The sequence below is a fragment of the Coregonus clupeaformis genome, chromosome 8 (genome assembly GCF_020615455.1).
Source record: "Coregonus clupeaformis isolate EN_2021a chromosome 8, ASM2061545v1, whole genome shotgun sequence".
NCBI lineage: Eukaryota > Metazoa > Chordata > Actinopteri > Salmoniformes > Salmonidae > Coregonus > Coregonus clupeaformis.
In genome coordinates this window covers 36,369,098-36,385,379 of record NC_059199.1, presented here as the reverse complement: position 1 = coordinate 36,385,379, position 16,282 = coordinate 36,369,098, and positions in this window count along the sequence as shown.

The following is a 16,282-nucleotide window of genomic DNA, read 5'->3' as shown; positions in this document are numbered from 1 at the left end:
GATGAAAATAAATGGAATGGAACTAAGCACAGTCAAATTCCTAGAGGAAAACCTGCCTCAGTCTGCTTTACACCAGACACTGGGAGAGGAATTCACCTTTCATCAGAACAATAACCTACAACACAAAGCCAAATCTACACTGGAGTTGCTTACCAAGACAGTGGCCAATTTACAGTTTTGACTTAAACATTGTAATGTTTTACACATTCAAAAGTCTCTCAGCCTATCACACAATGTTATGCAAATGAGTTGCTGTATGTGATGATGTGGGAGGCATGCTGAGGGAAAGTTTTTGGGAAGACGTTTTGTGCGGTGGGTCAGTGCTGGGGTGCACTGTCTGTTCATCCAAATCAAATAAAGTCTAGTGTCCTAGACTGTTTACTCTAGTCAACAAACAATGGGCGAGTTTCGGTGGCCTTACAGGTTCGTTACAAATTGGTGACAGCGGTGGGATCAGCACGTCAACTAGCTAACAGCAACTCACGAGCTTGGTTAACTTTAGCTGGTTAGCTGCCTGGGAAAATGGAGGGAGAAGTCGAACAACCCGGAAACAGCAATCGACAACCACCGACCGACAGCCGGTGGTGGATCAGCCGGGTGCCATGGACAGGCGGATTGACCGGCCGGTGTTCATGCCAGAATCTTTCGTTTAGACAAGGTTTTCAGCAGATTGGAGCAGGCAGGACTTAAGGTGAAGCCATCTAAGTGCCATATGTTCAGGTCACAGGTGAGCTACCTGGGACACATCATTTCGGCTGAGGGAGTGTCCACTGACCCCATGAAAACAGAGACAGTCAGGTCATGGCCTAGCCCCAAGTCAATGACAGAGGCAAGAAGCTTTATAGGCCTGGCGTCATACTACAGGAGGTTCATACCAGATTTTGCAGCTAAGGCGGAGCCTTTGTACAGATTGACACATAAGGGGAAAATGTTTGAGTGGAACGCAGCATGTGAAGTGGCCTTTAATGAATTAAAGTCCAAGCTTACTACATCCCCCATACTTGCTTTTCCAGACCCAAATCTAGATTTCATAATGGATACTGACACGTGACACAGGCATAGGGGCAGTCCTCCCAGAAACACGAGGGTAGAGAGAGAGTAGTAGCATATGCCAGTCGGGCACTGTCAAAACAGGAGATGAAGTATTCAACTACCAAGAAGGTGCTTTTTGCTGTGATAGTGTTTCTTAAACATTTCAGACACTGATCACAGCTCACTGAGGTGGCTGAGTAACTTCAAACAACCTGATGTACAGTTGGCTAGATGGTTAGAGAAACTGGATCAGTTTGACTATGATATTGTCCACAGGCCAGGGAGACTGCACAGTAATGCAGATGGTGTGTCCCGCCGACACACACAGACAGTGTAGACACAGCAGTCTCACAGGAGGCCACTTTCAATCTGAGAGCAATCGTAAACAAGCCTCAGGATGTCACTATTGAGCCTGTAGCTGGAGCTCAAACAAGCCAAGCAGTACCCCAAAATGCAGCTTTCCTTTTGGAAGCACAGGATACAGACCCAGCTGTCTCCCAGTTAAAGAAATGGAAAAAAGAGGGTAGAGCAGAGCTCCCTGTGGAGTTGCAATCGGAGCCAAAGTTCATGCCTTTCAAACAAGTGTGGGGGACATTACATGTGAAAAATAGGGTGTTATGCCTTGAGAGTCAAAACGATGTGACAGATGACACATGAGCTCGTACATGAGATACTTACCTTTTCCACAATCACAGAACAGGAGGCCATTTAGGAGTTGAAAAACTCAACAGTAAAATCAGAGCAAGGTTTTATTGGCCAGGCTAGCAGAGAACCATAAAGCAGTGGTGTAAGGGCTGTGTGGCATGCGCTGCATACAAGTTACAGGGTCCAGCCCCCAGAGCACACATGACAAGTTCTATCACAGACTGCCCTTTTGAGAGGATAGCTGAAGACTTAATGGGTCCGTTTACAGAGACAGGACGAGGAAACAAACACATTATGGTAGTGTCAGATTACTTTACTAGGTGGTCAGAGGCATATGCCATACCCAATCAGGAAGTAGTAACAGTGGCCAATAAGCTGATAGAGGAATTTGTGTTGAAGCTAGGGGTGAATTTTTTTTAGAGAGATGTGCAATCTTTTACAAATGAACAAAACACGAACCACTCCATACAACCCACAATCAGATGATTTAGTGGAAAGAATGAACAGAACTCTGATCAATATGCTGTCACTTTCTGTTGATGACAATCAATGAAATTGGGATGAGATGCTCCCATATGTGATGATAGCATACAGGAGTAGTGTTCAATCTTCCACGGGGTTCACACCATACAGGGTGCTGTTCGGTACTGAAATGAGGTTACTGGTTGATGTGGTTAAGGGAACACAACAAAATGAAGGGAAACAGTATGTTTATCAGTATGTGCAGGGGTATTTTAGCACTGTAAGAGAAGCTGTAAAGAGAAATCACCTAAAAGCCACAGGTAAATAAAAACAATACTTTGATCTAAAGGTGACACACCAGATGTATGAGGAAAATGGGTATGTGTGGCTTAGAGACTACCAGAGGCCTGTTTGGCAAGAATACGGTTTATCTGTAGAAACACCTTCGCCACACCTTAATTTCTTTGATCTACACCCCAAACTAATAGCAGGTGAATAGCATGCTATTCTCATGCTTACGGTCAGAATATGCACAGAGAGAAAAGTGCATAAAAAGGGAATAACATTCCATTTACGTGCTCTTAACTCGGGTCAGAACCTTGGCCAAGGTGACAGCATGGGTAGCGCCATCGAGGACTATCTCTATTATAAAGTAGTTGATTTCTACTTCTGAGTTTATTAGCAGTCAGTAAACAAACTGAAATGTTGCATATTTAAGCAATAAGGGCAGAGGGGGTGTGGTACAGTGGCTAGCGAAAGTATTCACCCCCCTTGGCATTTTTCTTATTTTGTTGCCTTACAACCTGGAATTAAAATTGATTTTTTGGGGGTTTGTATCATTTGATTTACACAACATCCCTACCACTTTGAAGATGCAAAATATTTTTTTTTGTGAAACAAACAAGAAATAAGACAAAAAAACAGAACTTGAGAGTGCATAACTATTCACCCCCCCCCCCCCAAAGTCAATACTTTGTAGAGCCACCTTTTGCAGCAATTACAGCTGCAAGTCTCTTGGGGTATGTCTCTATAAGCTTGGCAGATCTAGCCACTGGGATTTCTGCCCATTCTTCAAGGCAAAACTGCTCCAGCTCCTTCTAGTTGGATGGGTTCCACTGGTGTACAGCAATCTTTAAGTCATACCACAGATTCTCAATTTGATTGAGGTCTGGGCTTTGACTAGGCCATTCCAAGACATTTAAATATTTCCCCTTAAACCACTCAAGTGTTGCTTTAGCAGTATGCTTAGGGACATTGTCCTGCTGGAAGGTGAACCTCCGTCCCAGTCTCAAATCTCTAGAAGACTGAAACAGGTTTCCCTCAAGAATTTCCCTGTATTTAGCGCCATCCATCATTCCTTCAATTCTGACCAGTTTCCGAGTCACTGCCGATGGAAAAACATCCCCACAGCATGATGCTGCCACCACCATGCTTCACTGTGGGGATGGTGTTCTCGGGGTGATGAGAGGTGTTGGGTTTGAGCCAGACATAGCATTTTTCTTGATGGCCAAAAAGCTCAATTTTAGTCTCATCTGACCAGAGTACCTTCTTCCATATGTTTGGGGAGTCTCCCACATGCCTTTTGGCAACTCCAAACGTGTTTGCTTATTTTTTTCTTTAAGCAATGGCTTTTTTATGGCCACTCTTCCGTAAAGGCCAGCTCTGTGGAGTGCACGGCTTCAAGTGGTCCTATGGATAGATACTCCAATCTCTGCTGTGGAGCTTTGCAGCTCCTTCAGGGTTATCTTTCGTCTCTTTGTTGCCTCTCTGATTAATGCCCTCCTTGCCTGGGCTGTGAGTTTTGGTGGGCGGCCCTCTCTTTTTTTAATAATGGATTTAATGATGCTCCGTGGGATGTTCAAAGTTTCAGATTTTTTTTTATAACCCAACCCTGATCTGTACTTCTCCACAAATTTGTCCCTGACCTGTTTGGAGAGCGCCTTGGTCTTCATGGTGCCACTTGCTTGGTGGTGCCCCTTGCTTAGTGGTGTTTCAGACTCTGGGGCCTTTCAGAACAGGTGTGTATATATATATACTGAGATCATGTGACAGATCATGTGACACTTAGATTGCACACAAGTGGACTTTATTTAATTAATTGTGTGACTTCTGAAGGTAATTGGTTGCACCAGATCTTATTTAGGGGCTTCATAGCAAAGCGGGTGAATACATATGCACACACAACTTTTCCGTTATAAATTTTTGAAACAAGTAATTTCTTTCATTTCACTTCACCAATTTGGACTATTTTGTGTAGGTCCATTACATGAAATCCAAATAAAAATCAATTTAAATTACAGGTTGTAATGCAACAAAATAGGAAAAACGCCAATGGGGATGAATACTTTTGCAAGGCACTGTATATGGCCAATATACCACGGCTAAGGGCTGTTCTTATACACGACGCAACACAGAGTGCCTGTATACAGCCCTTAGCTGTGGTATATTGGCCATATACCACAAACCCCCGAGGTGCCTTATTGCTATTATAAACTTGTTACCAACATAATTAGAGCAGTACAAATACATGTTTTGTCATACCCATGTTATACGGTCTGATATACCACAGCTGTCAGCCAATTGCAATTCAGGGCTTGAACCACCCAGTTTATAATTTAGATGAGTTTATTAGTCACATGCACAGGGTCGCAGATGTAATTGCAGGCACAGTGAAATTCTTAATCTCCGAGCTCCAACAGTGCAGGTCAAAAAGAGAAGTGAATGAAAGAATAATAAATAATAATATATACATACAGTACCAGTCAAAAGTTTGGACACACCTACTCATTCCAGGGTTTTTCTTTATTTTTACTATTTTCTACATTGTAGAATAATAGTGAAGACATAACTATGAAATAACACATGGAATCATGTAGTAACCAAAAAAGTGTTCAACAAATAAAAATATATTTTATATGTGAGATTCTTCAAAGTAACCACCCTTTGCCTTGATGACAGCTACCCAAATTAATGGGTAAACTAACCTTTCTTCTAGTTTAGTCAACAAAAAAGGTGATTTCATGACAATCCCTATGCCTATAGGCTTAAATACAATTATTCAAAGATAGCATTTTGTCCAGGAAAACGCTAATTTAGACCATGTCTATGAACATCAGTTCCGATATCTTTTGCCAAATCCAAGGAAGGGCAAGGCCCTTCAGATGAGGAAAAATCCATCATAATTTGCCTGCAATAAAACAGTAATCTTTTTGATTATTCTTACTTTAAACTTGCTCCCTGTTTTATCTTCTCCCAAATCAGATCAACTTTGAGAGCTATCATAGACAGAGTTTACAGTATCTTCTATCAGGCTACTTCCAACAAGTTCTGATGATGGGTGTGCGCGGTTTGCAGTGACTAAAAGGCGCTGCATGGTCAATTTGACTTCTGCATTGGCCATGCAGCATTTCCGATGATAAGGCCTCTGCAGAAGTCAGGGCATTCATACTTCTTGAGCTGCGCGGAGCAGCGCAACGCTGTTGAGCAGAGATGTCCAGAAAATCACATTGTATGATTTTTAAGTAATTAATTTGCATTTTATTGCATGACATAAGTATTTGATCACCTACCAACCAGTAAGAATTCCGGCTCTCACAGACCTGTTAGTTTTTCTTTAAGAAGCCCTCCTGTTCTCCACTCCTTACCTGTATTAACTGCACCTGTTTGAACTCGTTACCTGTATAAAAGACACCTGTCCACAAACTCAATCAAACAGACTCCAACCTCTCCACAATGGCCAAGACTAGAGAGCTGTGTAAGGACATCAGGGATAAAATTGTAGACCTGCACAAGGCTGGGATGGGCTACAGGACAATAGGCAAGCAGCTTGGTGAGAAGGCAACAACTGTTGGCGCAATTATTAGAAAATGGAAGAAGTTCAAGATGACGGTCAATCACCCTCGGTCTGGGGCTCCATGCAAGATCTCACCTCGTGGGGCATCAATGATCATGAGGAAGGTGAGGGATCAGCTCAGAACTATAGGGCAGGACCTGTCAATGACCTGAAGAGAGCTGGGACCACAGTCTCAAAGAAAACCATTAGTAACACACTATGCCGTCATGGATTAAAATCCTGCAGCGCACGCAAGGTCCCCCTGCTCAAGCCAGCGCATGTCCAGGCCCATCTGAAGTCTGCCAATGACCATCTGGATGATCCAGAGGAGGAATGGGAGAAGGTCATGTGGTCTGATGAGACAAAAATAGAGCTTTTTGGTCTAAACTCCACTCGCCGTGTTTGGAGGAAGAAGAAGGATGAGTACAACCCCAAGACCACCATCCCAACCGTGAAGCATGGAGGTGGAAACATCATTCTTTGGGGATGCTTTTTCTGCAAAGGGGGACATGACGACTGCACCGTATTGAGGGGAGGATGGATGGAGCCATGTATCGCGAGATCTTGGCCAACAACCTCCTTCCCTCAGTAAGAGCATTGAAGATGGGTCGTGGCTGGGTCTTCCAGCATGACAACGACCCGAGACACACAGCCAGGGCAACTAAGGAGTGGCTCCGTAAGAAGCATCTCAAGGTCCTGGAGTGGCCTAGCCAGTCTCCAGACCTGAACCTAATAGAAAATATTTGGAGGGAGCTGAATGTCCGTATTGCCCAGCGACAGCCCTGAAACCTGAAGGATCTGGAGAAGGTCTGTATGGAGGAGTGGGCCAAAATCCCTGCTGCAGTGTGTGCAAACCTGGTCAAGACCTACAGGAAACGTATGATCTCTGTAATTGCAAACAAAGGTTTCTGTACCAAATATTAAGTTCTACTTTTCTGATGTATCAAATACTTATGTCATGCAATAAAATGCAAATTATTTACTTAAAAATCATACAATGTGATTTTCTGGATTTTTGTTTTAGATTCCGTCTCTCACTGTTGAAGTGTACCTATGATAAAAATTACAGACCTCTACATGCTTTGTAAGTAGGAAAACCTGCAAAATCGGCAGTGTATTAAATACTTGTTCTCCCCACTGTATATGGACCCCTCCGCATTGTTATAGAATTTGGGAGTCCACAGTGATTTGGTATGGAGCTCAATTTGGCCTCTGAATGCCTCTGGAGGATCTTTGCGTCACAAAATCGAGCACACCGCCATGCAATCTCCATAGACAAACATTGGCAGTAGAATGGCCTTACCGAAGAGCTCAGTGACTTTCAACGTGGGACCGTCATAGGATGCCACCTTTTCAACAAGTCAGTTCGTCAAATTTTTCAGTTGCAACATTCACTACCGAGTTCCAAACTGCCTCTGGAAGCAACGTCAGCACAAGAACTGTTCGTTGGGAGCTTCATCAAATGGATTTCCATGGCCAAGCAGCTGCACACAAACCTAAGATCATCACTCGCAATGCCAAGTGTCGGCTGGAGTGGTGTAAAGCTCACCGCCATTGGACTCTGGAGTAGTGGAAACGCCTTCTCTGGAGTGATGAATCACGCTTCACCGACTGGCAGTCCGACGGACAATTCTTGGTTTTGCGGATGGCAGGAGAACGGTACCTGCCCGAATGCCCAGTGCCAACTGTAAAGTTTGGTGAAGGAGGAATAATGGTCTGGGGCTGTTTTTCATGGTTCAGGCTAGACCCCTTAGTTCCAGTGAAGGTACATCTTAACACTACAGCGTACAATGACATCCGAAACGATTCTATGCTTCCAACTTTGTGGCAACAGCTTGCGGAAGGCCCTTTCCTGTTTTCAGCATGATAATACCCCGTGCACAAAGCGAGGTCCATACAGAAATGGTTTGTTGAGATTGGTGTGGAAGAACTTGACTGGCCTGCAAAGAGCCCTGACCTCAACCCCATCTGTGTTGATGAATTGGAACGCTGACTGCGAGCTAGGCCTAATCGCCCAATATCAGTGCCCGATCTCACTAATGCTCTTGTGGCTGAATGGGAGCAAGTCCCCGCAGCAATGTTCCAACATCTAGTGGAAAGCCTTCCCAGAAGAGTGGAGGCTGTTATTGCAGCAAAGGGGGAACTAACTCCATATTAATGGCCATGATTTTGGAATGAGATTTTCGACGAGCAGGCCTCCACATACTTTTGGTCATGTAGTGTATAAATCCTCCTGTCTCTGTACTGAAGCCACACTGTAGGCTACTGCAGCTGGAGACAACTTTTACATTTTAGTGGAGAGGAGACAAAAATGAAAGAATTCATCAGGAACCATCCATTAGGGAAATTGCTCTAGTTTAACATTGTGGCTGAGACATCTATATCATTATAAAGCAGGAGCTGCTGTAGAGACAGTGTTAAATGTCACTGCCAATGGCCATAGATCTACAAATTTCAGTGTCGTCCCAAATGGCACCCTATTCCCTATATAGTGCACTACTTTTGAGCAGAGCCCTATCGTATAGGGTCCCATTGGGAATTGCTCCCTGATGAATAGGCTGGTTTCCTCTCCAATGGGTTCCCAGAATGATAAATTATAAAGCATCTAACTCAAACTGGAACATGCTGATCCCAGCATCGCAGTATTCCTTTCTCTTTCATCTCAATGTATAACACTATCATTTCATACATTCATATCTCTCAATGTTGTATATGAATAACACTTGAACCTCAGGTAAAACTAATATTGGGTATCTTGATTGCTTTCATGTTAATTACTGTAGCCAGATCTTATACTGCTTAATGCCATGCTAATCAAAGGTTCTTAACAATACTTCTCTACTGAAGGAGCAACCGTCAAGATAATTACGTAGATATGAGTAGCATTAATAATTTAGGCTGCGTTTACACAGGCAGCCCAATTCTGATCTTTTTTCAACTAATTGGTCTTTTGACCAATCCTATCAGATCTTTTCACATAAAATATTTTTCAGGTCTGACCTGATTGGACAAAAGACCAATAGTGAAAAAAAGATCAGAATTGAGCTGCCTGTGTAAACACAATCTTATACTCTACCATCAACAGTATGAACGCACTATTAAAGACATTACAGTTGCAGAGAGTGACTGCTTCTCTCCCCCTCTAGAGAAATGGAAGACAGGACATAGACCATTTTAATGTTGGCAGCCATCAGACATAGGCAACGATACCAGATGTACTGGTACTTCAGATGTACTTCTGTATTCATTTTCACGCTCTGTGTGGTGATTGATTCTGATCTCTGAGATGAAATTATGTCAGCTCTTCCTTTGAAACATCAGACTTAACAGGCAGTGAGTGATGTTATCCCTTCATCCTTTTTGTAATAAGTTAATATTCGAGAGCATGGTCTTTGACCCAATAGGCACATATTCTCACAGCTACTTTGGTGCATTGCATCATTCTGTCGCATGAGTTCATCCTAATCCCAACAACACGACAGAGTAGCTTGGTATTTCTGTCCTTTCTGTCCTAACTACTCGTCAGGTGTGTCATATCTGTCACAGTAGAACAGTTGGATCCCACAAGTCGTCAGCCCTCTCCTCTATCCTCCTCTCCTCATCCTCTCTTCCTCTCCTCTATCCTCCTCTCCTCATCCTCTCTTCCTCTCCTCTATCCTCCTCTCCTCATCCTCTCTTCCTCTCCTCTATCCTCCTCTCCTCATCCTCTCTTCCTCTCCTCTATCCTAATCTCCTCATCCTCTCTTCCTCTCCTCTATCCTCCTCTCCTCATCCTCTCTTCCTCTCCTCTATCCTCCTCTCCTCATCCTCTCTTCCTCTCCTCTATCCTCCTCTCCTCATCCTCTCTTCCTCTCCTCTTTCCTCCTCTCCTCATCCTCTCTTCCTCTCCTCTATCCTCCTCTCTTCATCCTCTCTTCCTCTCCTCTATCCTCCTCTCCTCATCCTCTCTTCCTCTCCTCTATCCTCCTCTCCTCATCCTCTCTTCCTCTCCTCTATCCTCCTCTCCTCATCCTCTCTTCCTCTCCTCTATCCTCCTCTCCTCATCCTCTCTTCCTCTCCTCTGTCCTCCTCTCCTCATCCTCTCTTCCTCTCCTCTGTCCTCCTCTCCTCATCCTCTCTTCCTCTCCTCTATCCTCCTCTCCTCATCCTCTCTTCCTCTCCTCTATCCTCCTCTCCTCATCCTCTCTTCCTCTCCTCTATCCTCCTCTCCTCATCCTCTCTTCCTCTCCTCTATCCTCCTCTCCTCATCCTCTCTTCCTCTCCTCTATCCTCCTCTCCTCATCCTCTCTTCCTCTCCTCTATCCTCCTCTCCTCCTCTCCTCCTTGGGTCAGGGACTCAGAGCAACACTGTGCCTCTGCAGTGCTTGCTGCAAGGTGGTAGCCATGGCACCTGTGGTTGACTGTGACAGTGTAGGATGGAGTAATGGAGGGTCACTGTTGGTCTCCGATGAGTAGTGTGAACTCTCCTGATGAGCTGTAATGTAATTGCTTAGCTGAGATGAATGATAACGTAACAAAGATGAATGATAATGTAACAAAGATGAATGATAATGTAACAGGCCCGTACTGATGTATGGTGAGGTAATAGGTGGGACAGATGAAGTTGTCACTACGGCTTACTGAACACAGTCATTTATCAGCCCCCCTTAACAGATCTCATTCCTCACAGCTGGAACAACAGACAGCATGACAGCAAAATATCTCTCTCAGAGCATTGTTCTGGAGGAAAGTCTGTTTTGAAGAGGATGAGAGTTGTCTCTCTCCGGAGGTTCCCCTTTAGCCTGATCCCAGATCTGTTTGTGCCGTCTTTGCCATCTGACCATAGGAGTTATGGTATACAAACAGATGTGGGACCAGGCTAGTTCCTCTCACCTATATCTTCAGATTAACAAGGAGATACAGAACAGTACAGATGTAGGATCTTAATTTGATCACCCTGTTGCAGGAAAACTTTCCTGCAATGCATTGTATTTGAGGTTTAAAAATATCCACTTTGGAAGTTCAGACTTGATTTTCCCTTACGAAAAATTTATCAACCGCCACAAAAATATCCGTTAATTATAATCCATATAATAATTCATATTTCCTGTTGCTGCAGGATTGTTTTCCTGCTGTAGCAAATTAAGATCCTACATCTGTACAGCTACTGGGAATGTTTTCCAATACAAAATAGTCAGAAAACATTGCATCTCCACAGATTGAATTCTGCTAAATCAATACATTGTACAACTACATTGATTGTCGGCCCATCCTCTTACCCTGTGTATAGGGATTTCTCATAATAATGCACAGATGTACATTGAGTTCCTTCATCTATAGGAAGTCTGTGTACCTGCAGGAGCTGAAGGATGAGTCTGTTTAACTGTGGGATCTAACGGACAAGTCTGTGTACCTGTGGGATCTAAAGGATGAGTCTGTGTACATGTGGGATTTAAAGGACGAGTCTGTGTACCTCTGCGGGATATGCATAGTGCATACAGTACCAACTGCCAGGTCCAATAAGGGACCAGATGCCATATTATATTATTAAGTCAGTAGTGAAGCACCTCCATGTGAATGTAATAAGAGGTCCCTGCTGAGACTGCTAGCCAGCTGGAGAAACAGGAGAATAACCTAATGCCCCTGTTCGTGTGCGTGTGCATTATCAGTACAACACTTAAAAGGTGCTTGGATGTTACATTTTTGCAGACGCTCTGCTTACAGGAGAAATGCGTTTTTTTGTTTTGTTTCTTTACCTAGTCGGCTCAGGGATTCAAACCAGCGACCTTTCAGTTACTGGCCCAACACTCTTAACCGCGAGGCTACTTGCCACCGTATTTGTGTGTACAGAACAAAGTAATATAAATAGTTTCAGACTGGCAACATCTCTATGCTGATTCTAACTGCTTTCCTCCCAGTAACAGTGGTAGATACAGTAGCTACATTTTTCTCCAAAATGATAAACCAACATTTCCTTTTGGGCGTCATTAATGGTTAGATAAGTCTTATCTGCCTCCCACATATGCCAAACGGGAATCACTTTCCTCTGCTTCCACAAAGTACAGAGTACAGAGTAAAGGGTCATTTCTTATGGAAATGTGATATTTCAGTTTTCTATTTTTAATAAATGTGCAAAAATGGGGTATGGTGTGTAGATTGATGAGGGGTAAAACATTTTATTTTTTAAATCCATTTTAGAATAAGGCTGTAACGTAACAAAATGTGGAAAAAGTAAAGGGGTCTGAATACTTTCCGAATGAACTGTATATCACCCAGTCCTGATTTTCTCTCTGCAAGCTGGCTTCCTCGCCTTTCAAAATATTTATAGAAATAATAATATAATAATAATATGCCATTTAGCAGACGCTTTTATCCAAAGCGACTTACAGTCACGCGTGCATAAATTTTTTTGTGTATGGGTGGTCCCGGGGATCGAACCCACTACCTTGGCGTTTCAAGCGCCGTGCTCTACCAGCTGAGCTACAGAGGACCACGTGATGGAAATGATGGAACATTAATTTAATAAGTAATTAGATCTGTGCTTGTATTGCACTTAGCAAGCATGTAATGGGGGTGAGGAATACTATTAGTATAGCTTGTAAATACCATGCAGTACTTTCATTAGTGGCTGTGTTTTGTTCTGTCTATTCTGTTCTGGGGCGGATCATGCTGTTATTGTCTGTACTGATCATGACAGCTATGTCTCTTTGACAGAATAGATGTATACCAGTGGCGGTCGGTGCCATTTAAGATGAGGGAGGACGATAATCAGCCTGAAAACATAATCCTGGCACGTTTTTGCAAAAGGGAAAATGTCACAGGAATCTTGAATCCAAGATGGCGTAGCAGTGCGGTCGCTTTTATTCATTGTCCTTGTGTAAATATCCCGTTTCTTGTTTTTTTGTCTATTTTGTATATATTTCTCAATTTTTACTTTTCATTCTTTAACTAAATATACTTTCCTGCAACCCGCCTCACCCAACGTGGAAAGGATTCTATAATTTTTTTATAACTTTCATCAAGAACCTTAAGCTGAAACTAGTGTAGCTGCAACTGAATGGCTACTTGCTATTAGTCACCGTCAGCGTCTTCACCATTGTCCGTGGCCTACACTATCCACCAGCCAGCTCTAGCTCTAGCCTGGACAATTCGTCGGCCAGTCTGCACAGCGTGCTATCGACCCAGAGCTTATTGGACTTTCTGCCGGAATCACTGGACCCTAGCGCCGGATCATCGCAACCAGCTAGCTAGCTGCAACCTGTTGTTGGCTAATTACCATTGCCCTATAGCAAGCACCAGTTAGCCTTGAGCTAGCCTCAGGCCCATCTCCCGGCTATCTACCTCTCTGTCAACCGGACGGGACCTCCTAGTGTTGACACTGAGCCCCGCCGATCCAACACGACTGGTTTGCCGGTCGAAATCGTCTGATGTGGTTTCAACAGGCTTCCCGTTGCGACACCACGAAGATCCATCTGCCAGCCCCCGCCCGCTAGCACACGCAAACTACAACTGTGCTCCCTGCTAGCTGTGCTGAAGCACCAATTTGAACTGCTCTCGGACTCGCATATTGCTGTTCACTGGACCTTATGATCACTCAGCTGCACAGCTGATGCCTGCTGGACTGTTCCTTTACACGGTACCCTGTCCTGTTTATTCTGTTTAGCCTTAGCCCAAACGTTATCGCTATTACCAGTTGTTGTCTTAGCTCTCTCTAATAACACCTGTGACTGCTTTATGCCTCTCTCCCATGTCAATTATGCCTTGCCTATTGCTGTTTGGGTTAGTTCTTATTATACAATTTCACTGTAGAACCCCTAGTCCCTCTCAAACTGCCTCAAATAGTTCCTTTGTTCCACCCCCCATACACGCCGAGACCGGCTCAATCGGTGCCTCCAGTGATGCTATCTCTTTCATTGTTACCCAACGCTTAGGGTTACCTGAACTGTACTCATATCCTTCCATATCCTTTTCTGTACATAATGCCCTGAATCTTTTCTACAACGCCCGGAGAACTGCCCCCTTTATTCTATGTACCCAACGCACTAGAAGACCAGTTCTTAAAGCCTTTAGTCGTATCCTTATTCTAGTCCTCCTCTGTTCCTCTGGTGATGTAGAGGCTAACCCAGGCCCTGCAGCCCCCAGTATCACTCCTACTCCCCAGGAGCTATTATTTGTTGACTTCTGTAACCGTAAATTCTTGGTTTTCTGCACGTAAATATCAGAAGCCTCCTTCCTAAGTTTGAGTTATTCACTGCGTTAGCACACTCCGCCAACCCTGATGTTCTAGCAGTGTCTGAATCCTGGCTTAGGAAGGCCACCAAAAATTCTGAAATTTCCATCCCCAACTATAACATTTTCCGTCTAGATAGAACTGCCAAAGGGGGTGGAGTTGCAATCTACTGTAGGGATAGCCTGCAGAGCTCTATCACACTATCCAGGTCTGTGCCCAAACAGTTTGAGCTTCTACTTCTAAAAATCCACCTTTCCAGAAATAAATCGCTCACTGTTGCCGCTTGCTACAGACCCCCCTCAGCCCCCAGCTGTGCCCTGGACACCATATGTGAATTGATTGCCCCCCATCTATCCTCAGAGTTCGTACTGCTTGGTGACCTACATTGGGATATGCTTAACACCCCGGCCATCCTACAATCTAAACTAGATGCCCTCAATCTCACACAAATTATCAACGAACCTACCAGGTACAACCCTAAATCCGTAAACATGGGTACCCTCATAGATATCATCCTGACTAACTTACCCTCTAAATACACCTCCGCTGTCTTCAACCAGGATCTCAGCGATCACTGCCTTATTGCCTGCGTCCGTAACGGGTCCGCGGTCAAACGACCACCCCTCATCACTGTCAAACGCTCCCAAAAACACTTCAGCGAGCAGGCCTTCCTAATTGACCTGGCTCAGGTATCCTGGATGGATATAGATCTCATTCCGTCAGTAGAGGATGCCTGGTTGTTCTTTAAAAGTAATTTCCTCTCAATCTTAAATAAACATGCCCCATTAAAAAATACAGAACTAAGAACAGATATAGCCCCTGGTTCTCCTCAGACTTGACTGCCCTTGACCAGCACAAAAACATCCTGTGGCGTACTGCATTAGCATCAAATAGCCCCCGCGATATGCAACTTTTCAGGGAAGTTAGGAACCAATATACACAAGCAGTTAGGAAAGCAAAGGCTAACTTTTTCAAACAGAAATTTGCATCCTGTAGCACTAACTCCAAAAAGTTTTGGGACACTGTAAAGTCCATGGAAAATAAGAGCACTTCCTCCCAGCTGCCCACTGCACTGAGGCTAGGAAACACTATCACCACCGATAAATCTACAATAATCGAGAATTTCAACAAGCATTTTGCTACGGCTGGCCATGCTTTCCACCTGGCTACCACTACCCCGGCCACCAGCTCTGCACCCTCCGCTGCAACTTGCCCATGCCCCCCCCGCTTCTCCTTCACACAAATCCAGACAGCTGATGTTCTGAAAGAGCTGCAAAATCTGGACCCCTACAAATCATCTGGGCTAGACAATCTGGACCCTTTCTTTCTAAAACTAGCCGCCGAAATTGTCGCAACCCCTATTACTAGCCAGTTCAACCTCTCTTTCGTAACGTCTGAGATCCCCAGAGATTGGAAAGCTGCCGCGGTCATCCCCCTCTTCAAAGGGGGTGACACTCTAGATCCAAACTGTTACAGACCCATATCCATCCTGCCCTGCCTTTCAAAAGTTTTTGAAAGCCAAGTCAACAAACAGATCACCGACCATTTCGAATCCCACCGTACCTTCTCCGCTATGCAATCCGGTTTCTGAGCTGGTCATGGGTGCACTTCAGCCACGCTCAAGGTCCTAAACGATATTATAACCGCGATCGATAATAGACAGTACTGTGCAGCCGTTTTCATTGACCTGGCCAAGGCTTTCGACTCTGTCAACCACCGCATTCTTATTGGCAGACTAAATAGCCTTGGTTTCTCAAATGACTGCCTCGCCTGGTTCACCAACTACTTCTCAGATAGAGTTCAATGTGTCAAATTGGAGGGCCTGTTGTCTGGACCTATGGCAGTCTCTATGGGGGTGCCACAGGGGTTCAATTCTTGGGCCGACTCTTTTCTCTGTGTATATCAATGACGTCGCTCTTGCTGCTGGTGACTCTCAGATCCACCTCTACGCAGACGACACCATTTTGTATACATCTGGCCCTTCATTGGACACTGTGTTAACAAACCTCCAAACGAGCTTCAATGCCATACAACACTCCTTCAGTAGCCTCCAACTGCTCTTAAACACTAGTAAAACTAAATGCATGCTCTTCAACCGAACG